Source organism: Palaemon carinicauda, chromosome 8, assembly GCF_036898095.1.
Source record: "Palaemon carinicauda isolate YSFRI2023 chromosome 8, ASM3689809v2, whole genome shotgun sequence".
Lineage (NCBI taxonomy): Eukaryota > Metazoa > Arthropoda > Malacostraca > Decapoda > Palaemonidae > Palaemon > Palaemon carinicauda.
The window spans coordinates 158,005,351-158,017,850 of NC_090732.1; positions in this window are offsets into that span (position 1 = coordinate 158,005,351).

A 12,500-nucleotide genomic window follows, 5' to 3' on the forward strand; every position below is an offset into this window, starting at 1 on the left:
GTTCCATAAAAAGAGACCTAGCTTCTAGGTCTGTCATATACTCTTCAACTCCAATATGACAAATTCGCAGGTAATTTGTATTTTTCCTAACTATACAAACCTTAGCTATTTAATATGGGTTATTACTTTCGGCGTAGCTGAAATGACGAGCCATTAGAATTTTAACGAGGGTTTACTACCCCACCGCTAGTTAGCGGGGGGTAGGGAGGGTAGCCTGCTACTGCCACCCCCCCCCCCCCCCACACACACACCTGTGCTGAGCTCACTTTGCTTAGAGGTAGGACTTCAAGAGGGATAGGGCTGGTGGGCAAGTTTGATTAAATAGCCAAGGTTTGTATAGTTAGGAAAAATACAAATTACCTACGAATTTGTCATTTGTTCCGTAACTGAAATACAAACCAAGCTATTTAATATGGGTGACTCACCCCTTAGGAAGGGTGGTAAGTCCCAGCCAGTACTGGCTTTTGGCTTTGCATGGGGACTCAGTATCTGAGTATGTCAGCACTCAACAATAAGGAGTCCCTACACCTCGGTAGAACCTTGTTGCGCAAGGGCTGCAGCCTACGTAAACTGTGTGTGAAGGTCTGAAGTGTGACTCGTCCTAGGAAGTTGACCTGTAGTCCCTTAGAAGGAAACTTTAGGCTAGGACTCTCCCAATACCACCTCGTCAGGGTATGGGGATCTGACAGTATTATCTTAATACTCGGAACAAAAGGAAACATGGTTTATCTGCAGTGGTTTCAGGTCAGCTGTGCAGAGAACCCAGGATGCTGCTTTCCCCAAGAGAGGGGAAGATGAAGAAATGAGTAAGGGCCAGACAAATCTTTCCATTCATGCAGACTAAGACCAGTTAACAATGTCCTCAACCTTCTGCTACTTGTCCACTAAGGAGCCTGAGGTTTTAAACCAGCTGTTGTGCAGCCACCACAGGGCTGATAGAAAACGTATCGAGCCTCCTGTGGGTCACGTTGTGCAGGTAGTGGGCTATGAAGGTCGTCTGATGCTTCCAAACCCCAGCTTGAAGGACCTGGGTCACTGAGAAATTTCTCTTGAAGGCCAGAGACGTAGCTATGCCCCTGACATCATGTGCTCTAGGGTGACATGACGGAGGAGGGTCTGGATTCAGGGACAGATGGATCACCCAACGAATCCATGCCGAGATGGTGTTCTTGGTGACCCTCCTCTTAATCCTCCCAGTGCTAACAATGCTTGCACCTGGGGACGGACTGTAGCCGTTCTTCTGAGATATAACCTCAGACTCCTTACTGGGCACGGTAGGAGAAGGTCTGGGACATCTGTTACAGAACGGAGACTCAAATCCGGAAGGAGTCGAACCAAGCGCCCGGCACCCCCTGATTTTGAGTCTTAGCACCAAACCCAGGGACGAGTTTAAACGTTACCTTCCCTCTATACCCTTGCATGGGCGATGTCATATGAGACTATGGAGTTCACCGACTCGCTTGGCCGAAGCCAAAGCTAGTAAGAACACCGTCTCCCAAGTTAGGTGACGAACTGAAGCCTGTTATCGTAATGGTTCATAATGAGGTCTCTTCAGAGACCTGAGAACCTGAACCACGTTCCATGGAGGAGGTCTCACATCCGACTGTGGGTAGATAAGTTCATAAGCTCACATGAGTAGGGAAAGTTCCAGCGAGGAAGAAAAGATCATTCCTTTGAGCCAAAGGCTAGACTTAAGGCTGAGCGATAGCCTTTCACCGCCAAGACTGAAAGGCGCCTTTTCTTCCCGCAAATACACGAGGAACTCCGCTATTGCTGGAATAGTGGCATCGAGTGGAGAGATATCCCTTCCAAGATACCAACCACAGAAGACTTTCCACTTTGCCTGGTAGACAGATGCGGATGATTTTCGCAGATGTCTAGACATCCTAATCGCAACTTTTTACCAAAATTCCTCTCTCAGCGAGGAGATGCTGGATAGTCACCAGGCGCGAAGTCGTAGCGAAGCTATGGCTTTGTGGAAGATGCTGGCATGTGGTTGTTTGAGTAGATCGTGTCGTGGAAGGAATTCTCTCAGAAGTTCCGTTAGGAATTGCAGAAGGTCCGAAACCATTCCACGTGATGCCATAGCGGAGCTATGAGGGTCATTGAAAAATTGACCGATATTCTGGTCTTGTTGAGTACCCTCCTCATCAGACAGAACGGGGGAAAGGCGTACACGTTGATGTTGTCCCCCCATTGTTGGGAGGCATCTTGCCAGAGTGCCTTGGGATCCGGGACTGGGGGGAAATACGGTGGAATCTTGAAGATCAGCGCTGCCGCGAACAGATCCACAGTCGGGGAACCCCAAAAAGTCAGGACTTTATTGGCTACTAGATGACACAAAGACCACTCGATACTCACTATCTGAGACGCTCTGCTCAGATTGTCGGCGAGCACATTCCTCCTGTCTGGAATGAAACGCGCCGATAGGAGAATCGAGCGGACTTCGGTCCATCTCAGTATCTCTACTGCGAGATGGGATAACTGCTTCGAAAAGGTACCTCCTTGCTTGTTGATGTAAGCCACTACTGTGGTGTTGTCACTTATTACCACCACAGAGTGCCCTGCCAGGTATTGTTGGAACTGCTGAAGGGCCAACAAACCGGCCACCATCTATAGACGATTTATATGGAGGCACTTTTCTGATTCTGACTACAGGCCTGAGGTCCTGTGGTACAGAACGTACCACCAAGCCATCCAAAGAAGTAACCATCCTTTCCAAGCTGCGTAGTGATATTCACGACGAGATGGAGAGGCTTCTTTTGATGTGAATAAAGGAGAAATAGTTGGCAGGAGATAACGTGACCGAAACAATCATATGTGAGAAGGCCAGTAGAATCTATGATGATTTGAAAGGGAAGCAAGCAGCCAAAAAGGGGGAGAATTCAACGCCAGGGGAAACCTTCAAAGTCAGTCAAAGTTGGCTGAATAATTTCAAGAAATGGACTGGGATACACTCGGTTGTGAGGCACGGGGAAGCAGCAAGTTTCGACGCGAAAGCCATGGCAGACTGTCACAACCTTTGCCTTGGTTATCGCCCAACAAGTCTTCAACTGCGAGGAAATTGGCCTTTTTTGGAAGAAAATGCCACGGAGGACTTTCATCACGGCAGAGGAGAAGAGACTACAGGGTCATAAACCCACGAAGGACCAGTTAACTCTAGCCTTGTGTGCCAATGCCAGCAGTGACTGTAAGGTCAAGCCACTGCTGGCTTACCACTCTGAAAACCCACGTGCTTTCAAGAACCAAAGGATCTTGAAAGAAAAACCAAGTGATGTGGCGCGCTAATGCTAAGGCTTGGGTTACCTGGCATTTCATCACAGAATAGGTTAATATGTGCTTTGGTCTGGTAGTCAAAAAATATTTGGCGGAGAAAACCCTGCCATTGAAATGTCTCTTAGTCCTCGACAATGTCCCTGGTCACTCTCCTAGTCTCGAAGGGGACATTCTTGACGAATTAAGGTTCATCAAGGTCCTTTATCTCCCGCCCAACACCATGCCACTCCTCCAGCCCATGGACCAACAAGTTATTTCCAACTTCAAGAAACTGTACACGAATCATTTATTCAAGAAATGCTTCGATATCACAGACAACACCAATCTCACCCTTCGGGAATTTTGGAAATAATATTTCAACATTGTACATTGTTTGAAAATTATTGACAATGCATGGCAGGGTTTCACAAGACGAACTCTTAATTTAGCGTATAAGAAATTGTGGCCAGATTCCCTCACAAAGGACTTAGAAATGTTCGATATGACAGACCCTGATGACCCCGAACCTGTTGTGATGGATGAAATCATGTCTCTTGGGAAGTCCATGGGGCTGGAGGTAGACGAGGAAGACGTGAACGACTTTGTCGAGGAGCATCAGGAAGAGCTCACGACACAGGAATTGATCGAGCTCTAGGAGATGCAACTTTCGGAGGTGTTGCAGGAGCTCAGTAGCGAGGAGGAAGTGGAAGACGAGGGCCGCCTTTCTGCGGCAGAAATCAAACATGTTAGCGAAGTGGCAGGAGTTTTCTAATTTTATGAAAAAAAGGCACCCGGACAAGTTGGCGAGTGGTCGTGCGTTAGCCTTGTGTGACGACACTTGCGGGAGTCATTTTTTAAACCTTTTGACGGAGAGACAAAACCAAACATTCCTAATAGGTTCCTTTTAAAAAGGCCGTCAAAAAGTGCAGGTGAAAGCGAGAGAAAAAGAGCCAAGGAGGAAGAAAAGTAAAAAAATGAAAATGAAAACAAAATGTAGAATTAAGTTTAGTGTAATGTAAGATTAACATTTTATTTTCAAGTGTGTGTACAGTAAGCTAATTTCATTCAAGTTAAATTTAAAGATGAATTTCATTTAAGTTGAATTTAAAGTTGAGGTTATGTTACTTAGTGTTACAAAAGTGTTGCCGTCAAGTCTCTCTCCTCCCCATCCTGTCTCCCTCCTCCTCCCCTGTACACACCGCCGTTAGCCGCTACCGTCTGTCTCAAAGGTAAAAACTCCATAATAATGTTACATTTCATAACATGTTCATAGCTATTTATTTTGTAAGCATAGGATGTTGATGTTTTTCCTCTGTAATAAACCGTTTTTAGTGGGTTTTTTCAGAGGGTGGGAACGGATTAATTTTTTTTTTTAGTAATTTTACATGGAAAAAATTCATCCGAGATACGAGCAAATTGAAATAAGAGCTCAGTCCCGGAACGGATTAAACTCGTTCCTCAAGGTATTACTGTAAATGGAATGAACTTATTTTATTCTATATGATGTTACTGGGATAAAAATCTCTTGTTTTAAGCACAAAAAATGTTAATATTGTTGCATCTATTTTGTTGTATTTATATGATTTTGGAAATAATTAAAGTTAGTAGTTTTAACTTTGTTCGTCTAGACTGGACTTGCTAGCTAAAAGTACCATAGGAAAATAATAATAATAATAATAATAATAATAATGGTTCAAAAGGTGTAAGGCCAGTGACTTAACCAAGAACCTAATTGACAGAGTACCAAATAGGCAAGACTAACGTGAAATTCCCAGCGAGGCAAATCAAAACAACAATGGCTGCCGACACCGCGGAAGGCCAAGCCGGTCGAAATAAAAAACACAATACTGGAAAGAGTACAACTGCCCGGTACTGCAAAAAGCTGTCAAAACAAACTATGGTACTAACATTGGTATTGGTGAAGTTGGAGCTTCGGCCATGATGAAAATAATCCACGCAACGTGAAAAAACCGAGAACACAAAAAACTAAGACCAAGCTAGCAAGTCCAAAACAGAAGGAGGTCTCAGAGGGCGCTCGCGTCAGGCGTCAGTGGCTCAAGTGCGGTATCTAGGGCCTCTGTTACGGCCCTTCCCTTTGATGAAGGAATTATCTAAATGGAAGACAGCCTGTGAATAATGGCTTTCACACGCCCCTGCTTTATACATGACACCCACACTGTGCTCGCGCGAGGGTAGTAACCTCTACAGTCCATGCTTTTATCTTTCTCTGGTATATTTGGAAGGATTTATATGAGAAAAGTGTAAAGAAGGACCCTTTTCACCGGGCGTCACAGGTCTCTCCCCAAAAAGATTTTTCCTTCGTCAAAATCCCTTTATACAGACCTACTTTTACAATACAAAAAGCAGTATACCTTTGTTTTTTAATACCCCTTTTTATGAACTATTGCTTGGTCAATACGTTTTCGACAAAGCTACTCAGAGCAAATGGGGCCATGATGATAACATGGAGATTTTACGATAAAACGGGTGTTTTATGAATACTTACCTGGCAGTTTTATATATATATATATATATATATATATATATATATATATATATATATATATATATATATATATATTTTTGGGCTCAAGCCATGGCGTCCTGATGGAAGGTTCCTGTTTGGTAGCTTCCTTGGGTATAAGACTACTAAGATATTCCCAGAGAATTTAACCACAGGTTATCACAGAATTCTAACTTCTGGAGCGAGTATCTCAAAGGTTTCCCTTTAAGACATCGTAATACAACAGGGGACACGCATGTCTGAACGTGCCACATAGCTATCTTCACCCCGAACAGAGTTAATGCTTCGGTGTGTAAGGACTGAGAATAGCTGGGAGCCGTTCCACAGCTAATCTCACTCGTGGCTACTACTGATACTCGAGACGTAAACAAACGGACGCCATTGCTCTGATGACGTCACGCCCGTCTTCATCCTTTGTTTAGTAGCTGCCCTACTTAGACGGATTTTCCCTGTGTTATCTTTATCGCTTTGCATCTTCGCTATGTCGTTACCTTCAGCCTCGCCTTCTTCTGGAAAGTTGAGTACAAGGTTCCAGTATTGTTTAATTAAGCTCTGGCCGTAAAGTAAATATTATTTTGCGAAATAATTGATGTTTTGTGGCAGAGCTGTGCCTCTACCGGACCCGCCATTTTTTGGCGTCGTTGTTGTTATGCATGTCTTATTTAGTTAGCCACAACAACGCTTCCGGCATTATATACTAATCGAATACATTAGTTTATTTAGTCTTCATAGCTAGGAACTTTTATATCGTGTTTAGACGCTTTTTATCGGTCATCGATTGACCTCATACCAGTCGGCTACTATAGCCCCCAGGCCAGGAGCCTACATACAAGTGTTCATGCATGATTTATTAGTGATCCTAGACTAAGTTATGAAGATAGTGGCATTATTATTTTACAATACTTTTGACAGTGATGCAAATGTTTTCGCCTTCAGGGACCATATAGGGGATAGGCTAGTCAGTGATTCTTTCTAGCCTAACCTAATATTAGGACCCCTATATGCTTCCTTCATCCCCTGCCTTGGCATTCCCTCTATTTAGCCTTGATCCCTTTTCTGAGTAAAGGGATTAATTGTCTAATAGAGTATATATCGCCTCTCGGTCCTCCCTAAAGGAATGAACCCCCTTTAGGGCTGTGTCTGAGAGTGAGGTTAGGCTAGCCTACCTCTATGGCTAGGATAGTCTATGACTTTCCTGCGTTAGCGATATGTCTTCTTCCTTGCCTAGTTCAGGACTTTTAGCCCTGTTCTAGGTCGGGTTAGGAAGGTTTCTCTGTTCCATGCTGAAACTGTACTCTTGCACCGTTTTAGCCGATCAGCCTGATCTTAGGTTAGGGAGTGTCCTCCCTTCCCTTAGTGGCCGCTCTGGTACAGAAACCCTTCCTGGGAAGACTTCTCTCTTCTCCCTCCCCACCTATCTCTTGTATAGCCTAGCCTATGCTTAGGTTAGTTTATACTCATCTGTCCCCTGTCCTACAACTCCTCCTTAGGGTGGATGAGTAGGGCTACCCGAGCTTCCTTGTGCAGTCCACTCTGGTACATATACCTTCATAGTGTCCTATAAGGTTAGTTACTAGTATAGTTCTGCATATGGGAGTCTTCCCCCCCCCCCTCTTGGGTGTTCCCTAGCCCTCCCTTGGGCTACCTAGCTCCCGGTCCCTAGTGACCCCTGCTCATGGATGTTAGAGCCTGCCTCTATCATGGGTACACCCCCTCAGGGAGGGGGAGGGATGTCTGGAACCCTGACGGTACTTCCTGCATCCCTTTCCCCCCTCCCCCTGTCTCTCTATCTATCCGGGTGCCGGTCTCTTGCCGCCTCTACTGTCGGCAATACCTGCCTCCTACTTGGTGACTTCCCTACCCTTGCCGCCAGCCCCCCGTGTACCGAGGGACTGCCGGCTGCCGCCGGCTACTACCGGCGGCTCTCCTACTCCTATCTAATCGTCCGCTTGCCGGTCGATCACCGGAGTGCCGGCATATACTGCCGGCAACCCGATACTACCTTTACCATCCTTATCCCAGTCACCAACCTGGCATCCTCCGACTGCTGGAGCCGCCGCTTCCTGCCGGCGTGCCGCCGTTGTGCCGGCGGCCGCCATCCTGGTATTTAACTGACTTTTGAAAATTGTCTGTTCTAATGCCAGAATCTATGCTGGAGCGAGCTCCGGCATGCCGGCGGCTTGCCGGATGCCTCGGAGGCGTCAAGAATACTTGCACCCCCTTACTGTAGCTATCATAAGACTAGGATAGCCCTATATGACAAACAGATAAGCTGCTTCTGCTATTAAGATCAGTACCTAGTACTGCTCTATTAGTGATCATGCTGTCTCTTTGCATTCTTCTAATTCCAGCATGCTATGTGCATCTTAGCACGGCTGGTTGCCAGAAGCAGTTACCCTTTAATGAGGCCTTCTGGCTCTTAACTGGGAACCGAATGAATTCGATCCCAATCTTGTCCTTGGTTTTCCATGGAGTTCCAAAATACTGGGAATTCTAGGAAACTATATCCAATGATCTCGGTCATTTGGATTATCCAAGGACCAAGCTTATGGTAACCAGCCGGGCGAGATGCATGGAGCATGTTCTCCTTTACTGTTTTCATTCTCTATGCATCACACCTTCTTTAAGTTAAAATTAATGATTAATATTAACTTAGTTTAAGAGCCATTCTTATGACTCCCCCATACTCATTTTCTCTTTCTTCCACAGGAGGAGCAGATGAAGTGTGACTTCGCCTTCTGCGCTGTGAAACGCCCGCAGTTTTACGGGCATACGGCTTGCAGGACTCACGCCCCTTGTGCAGACAAGAAAGGGGATTTGAAGTTTTGGAATCCACTGGATTGTACGGTCTGCCAGGCCCACCTAGTTGAGGCCTTCCATAACCCTCCCTCAGCGGAGGTTAGAGACATTTCTCGTGAAAAGCTGCGCAAGTGGGTGCGTGGCTTTCAGAAAAATGCTACTGGACCGTACCTGGCCACCGAAGAACTGAGGTCCCTGTTGTTCCCTAAGGCCTCCCCTGACTCAGTGGTACCAAAAGATGCAATCCCCACTGTCCAAATTACGGTGGAACCTGATGTGGTCATGGCTCAGTCCATGCACGAGTGTCGTTTAGATTCCGAGGATGATGAACAGATCTCAGACGTCTCGGAAGACACGGAGAAGACGCTTATGGCTCAAGGAGCCGAAGAGGACGAAGACAAGGTGGAGTACACCGAGTCGGAGCTTGGAGCTGCTCCCTCGTCCATCCCTCCTCCTACTCCTACACCGACGGAAATGTCCATTCCGTCTACCTCCTCGACTCCGGATCCTTCCTCTTCTACCCAAGAACTGATCCGGCTGATTAGAGCCGTCATGGACGACAGGCTGAAGGAGAACCAGGAGTCCATCAGGTCGATGATTGGATCCAGAGAACCGAAGAAGATTTCGGTCAAGGATCTCCCCGCTTGCTCTCATGCCAACCCGTGGAGGTATGCAGAGCATATGGTTATTGCGACCGGCAGGATCTTTGTTAGTGACAAGATCGGCACGGTCCCGTTGGAAGATGTGGAGTTCTTCCCAAGCTTTGAGGCCTACCCGGACTGTTACGTCCGGCTTCGTTCCGAACCTGCCTCGAAGGAAGAGACCGAACCTATAGAAGAGATAGTGTTCGATCTCGCAAAGGCCCAGGCTATGCTAGCCTCCGCATTTAAGAGTAGGGGCTTTACCTGCTCTAAGCTTCCGGCTTTGAGCAAGAAGCATCCTACGTACGTTGCACCTGACACTGCGGTTCTTCCTTTCTTGGAAAAGGCCTTAGCTGCATGCCTTAAAGCGGCGGAAGAAGGGAAACCCTGCCCTGCACTGGAGGAGTGCAGACCCTTCTCCATCGTGAACCCCCCTGACGCTCGACACTGGAAAGATGTTCAGCATACTTTCGTCGTGGGAAGGCTCGATCCTGACGTCGCCGGACGTCAGTTTAATGAAGACCTCCCTAAGCTCAACGATCACCTCCTTCGCCGGGAACAAGACACGAAGGAGAGGCTTGCGGCATCTCTTTCTCATCAAGTCCAACTGGAAGTGATGGCCTGTGACACTAGAGTACCAGATCACTACATGGTACTAGCCAAATCCCACTTACTGACAGTAATGAAGGACTTGTACCACTTCATAAAGGCTCGAAGAGCCTGTCGTGAATTCGTGTTTGCCGGTGCCACCGTGAAACACGAACCCCGGAGGCTGATTTCCTCCAACATCTGGGGAAAGCACCTGTTTCCTTCTGACCTTGTCAAGGAAATAACTGACAGAGCCGCCACGGAGAATAGGAACCTTCTCCACAAGTGGGGCATGTCCAGAAAAAGGAAACCCTCTCAGGACGATGGACCTCAGCCTAAGAGAAAACCTCAAAAGCCAAAACCCCAGCAACGTCAGCAACGACGTCAGTTTCCGGGACCCGCTACCTCCCAAGTGGTTGCCCAACCACAACAGACCTTTCAATTGGTCCCCCAACCGGTGTTGTCACAGTCACCGGTCTTCACCCCTGCCTTTGAGCAACCATCCACTACCTTTCATGCCAAAGGTAGAGGCTCGTTCAGGGGTGCAAGCAGAGACGCATCTCGTCGTCCCTCCAGAGGTAGAGGAGGAAAGGGAGCTAGCGGCCGAGGCAACAAGCCCTCGGGACACCAGAAGCAATGAAGTGCTTCCGGTGGGAGGAAGACTCCGCCAATTCCAGGATCGTTGGACCTTCGATCCCTGGGCACACAGCATCATCAAGAACGGTCTAGGCTGGAGTTGGACGCAACCACCCCCAATCTTCCAGCGGTTCTTCCAGCAATCGACCCCCCTTCTGGAAGAATATGTTCTAGACCTCTTGAACAAGAAGGTGATAAGGAAGGTAAAGTCCACCAGGTTCCAAGGGAGACTGTTTTGCGTTCCCAAGAAGGACTCAGACAAACTCAGAGTCATTCTGGACTTATCCCCCCTCAACAAGTTCATAGAGAACAACAAATTCAAGATGCTGACGCTTCAACAAATAAGGACCCTTCTGCCTCAAGGTTCCTACACGGTCTCTATAGACCTGGCGGATGCCTATTGGCACATTCCAATGAACCATCATGCTTCCTCCTACCTAGGATTTTGACTCCAAAGGAAAAGCTACGCCTTCCGGGCCATGCCATTCGGCCTCAATGTGGCCTCTCGGATCTTCACAAAACTGGCGGATGCCATAGTACAACAGCTCCGCCTAAGAAACGTCCAGGTGATGGCCTACCTCGACGATTGGCTAGTCTGGGCTCCATCGCCCGAAGAATGTGCAAAGTCTTGCAACGAAGTTACCCAGTACCTAGAACACCTGGGATTCAAGATCAACGAGAAGAAATCTCGCCTCTCTCCAGCTCAGAAGTTTCAGTGGTTGGGAATCCACTGGAATCTTCAGTCACACCGCCTTTCCATCCCCCAGAAGAAAAGGAAGGAAATAGCAGGGTCTGTCAAGCGACTACTGAAATCCAAACGCATTTCAAGACGACAGCAGGAACGAGTTCTAGGCTCTCTACAATTCGCCTCAGTGACAAACCCAGTGCTTCGTGCACAGCTAAAGGATGCCGCGGGAGTCTGGAGACGCTCGGCATCCATCGCTCGAAGAGACCTCAAGAGACGGCTTCCAAACAGACTTCGACGCCTCCTAAAGCCGTGGTCGGAAGCAAAGGCCCTGAAAAGGTCCATTCCTCTCCAACACCCTCCTCCATCACTCAACATCCACACGGATGCCTCACTGGAAGGCTGGGGAGGTCACTCCCACCTGAAACAGGCTCAAGGGACCTGGTCTCCACTATTCAAGACGTTCCACATAAACATCTTGGAGGCCATGGCGGTCCTTCTAACTCTGAAGAAGTTATCCCCGCCGCCCTCGATCCACATCCGTCTAACCCTAGACAACTCGGTGGTAGTTCGTTGTCTCAATCGCCAAGGCTCAAGATCGCCCCAGATAAATCAGGTGCTTCTCCCAATCTTCCGTCTGGCGGAGAAGAAGAAGTGGCACCTGTCTGCAGTTCACCTACAAGGATTCCGCAATGTGACAGCGGATGCTCTATCTCGGACAAACCCGATAGAGTCGGAATGGTCTCTAGACGCAAGATCGTTCTCCTTCATCTCTCACCAAGTCCCAGAACTTCAGATAGATCTCTTTGCAACGAGCGACAACAATCAACTTCCTCTGTACGTAGCCCCGTACGAGGACCCCAAAGCAGAAGCGGTGGACGCCATGTCACTGGACTGGAACAGGTGGTCCAAGATATACCTGTTCCCTCCCACCAACCTTCTGTTGAAAGTCCTCTCCAAACTGAGAACCTTCAAAGGGACAGCGGCCCTAGTGGCTCCCAAGTGGCCCCGGAGCAACTGGTACCCCCTGGTCCTGGAGCTGCAGCCCAAGCTGATCCCTCTCCCGGGCCCAGTTCTCTCTCAACAAGTACAGAAGTCGACTGTCTTCGCTTCATCATCGAAAATCAAGGACCTTCATCTCATGATTTTCTCTCCCTTGCCGCAAAGAAGAGGTTTGGGATCTCGAAGAAAAGTCTAGACTTCCTAGAGGAATACAAGACCGAATTCACGAGACGGCAATATGAATCATCCTGGAGGAAATGGGTCTCCTTTGTCAAGGCAAAAAATCCTAAAGAAATCACCATTGATTTCTGTATGTCCTTCTTCATTCACCTTCATGGACAAGGATTAGCAGCCAATACGATTTCAACCT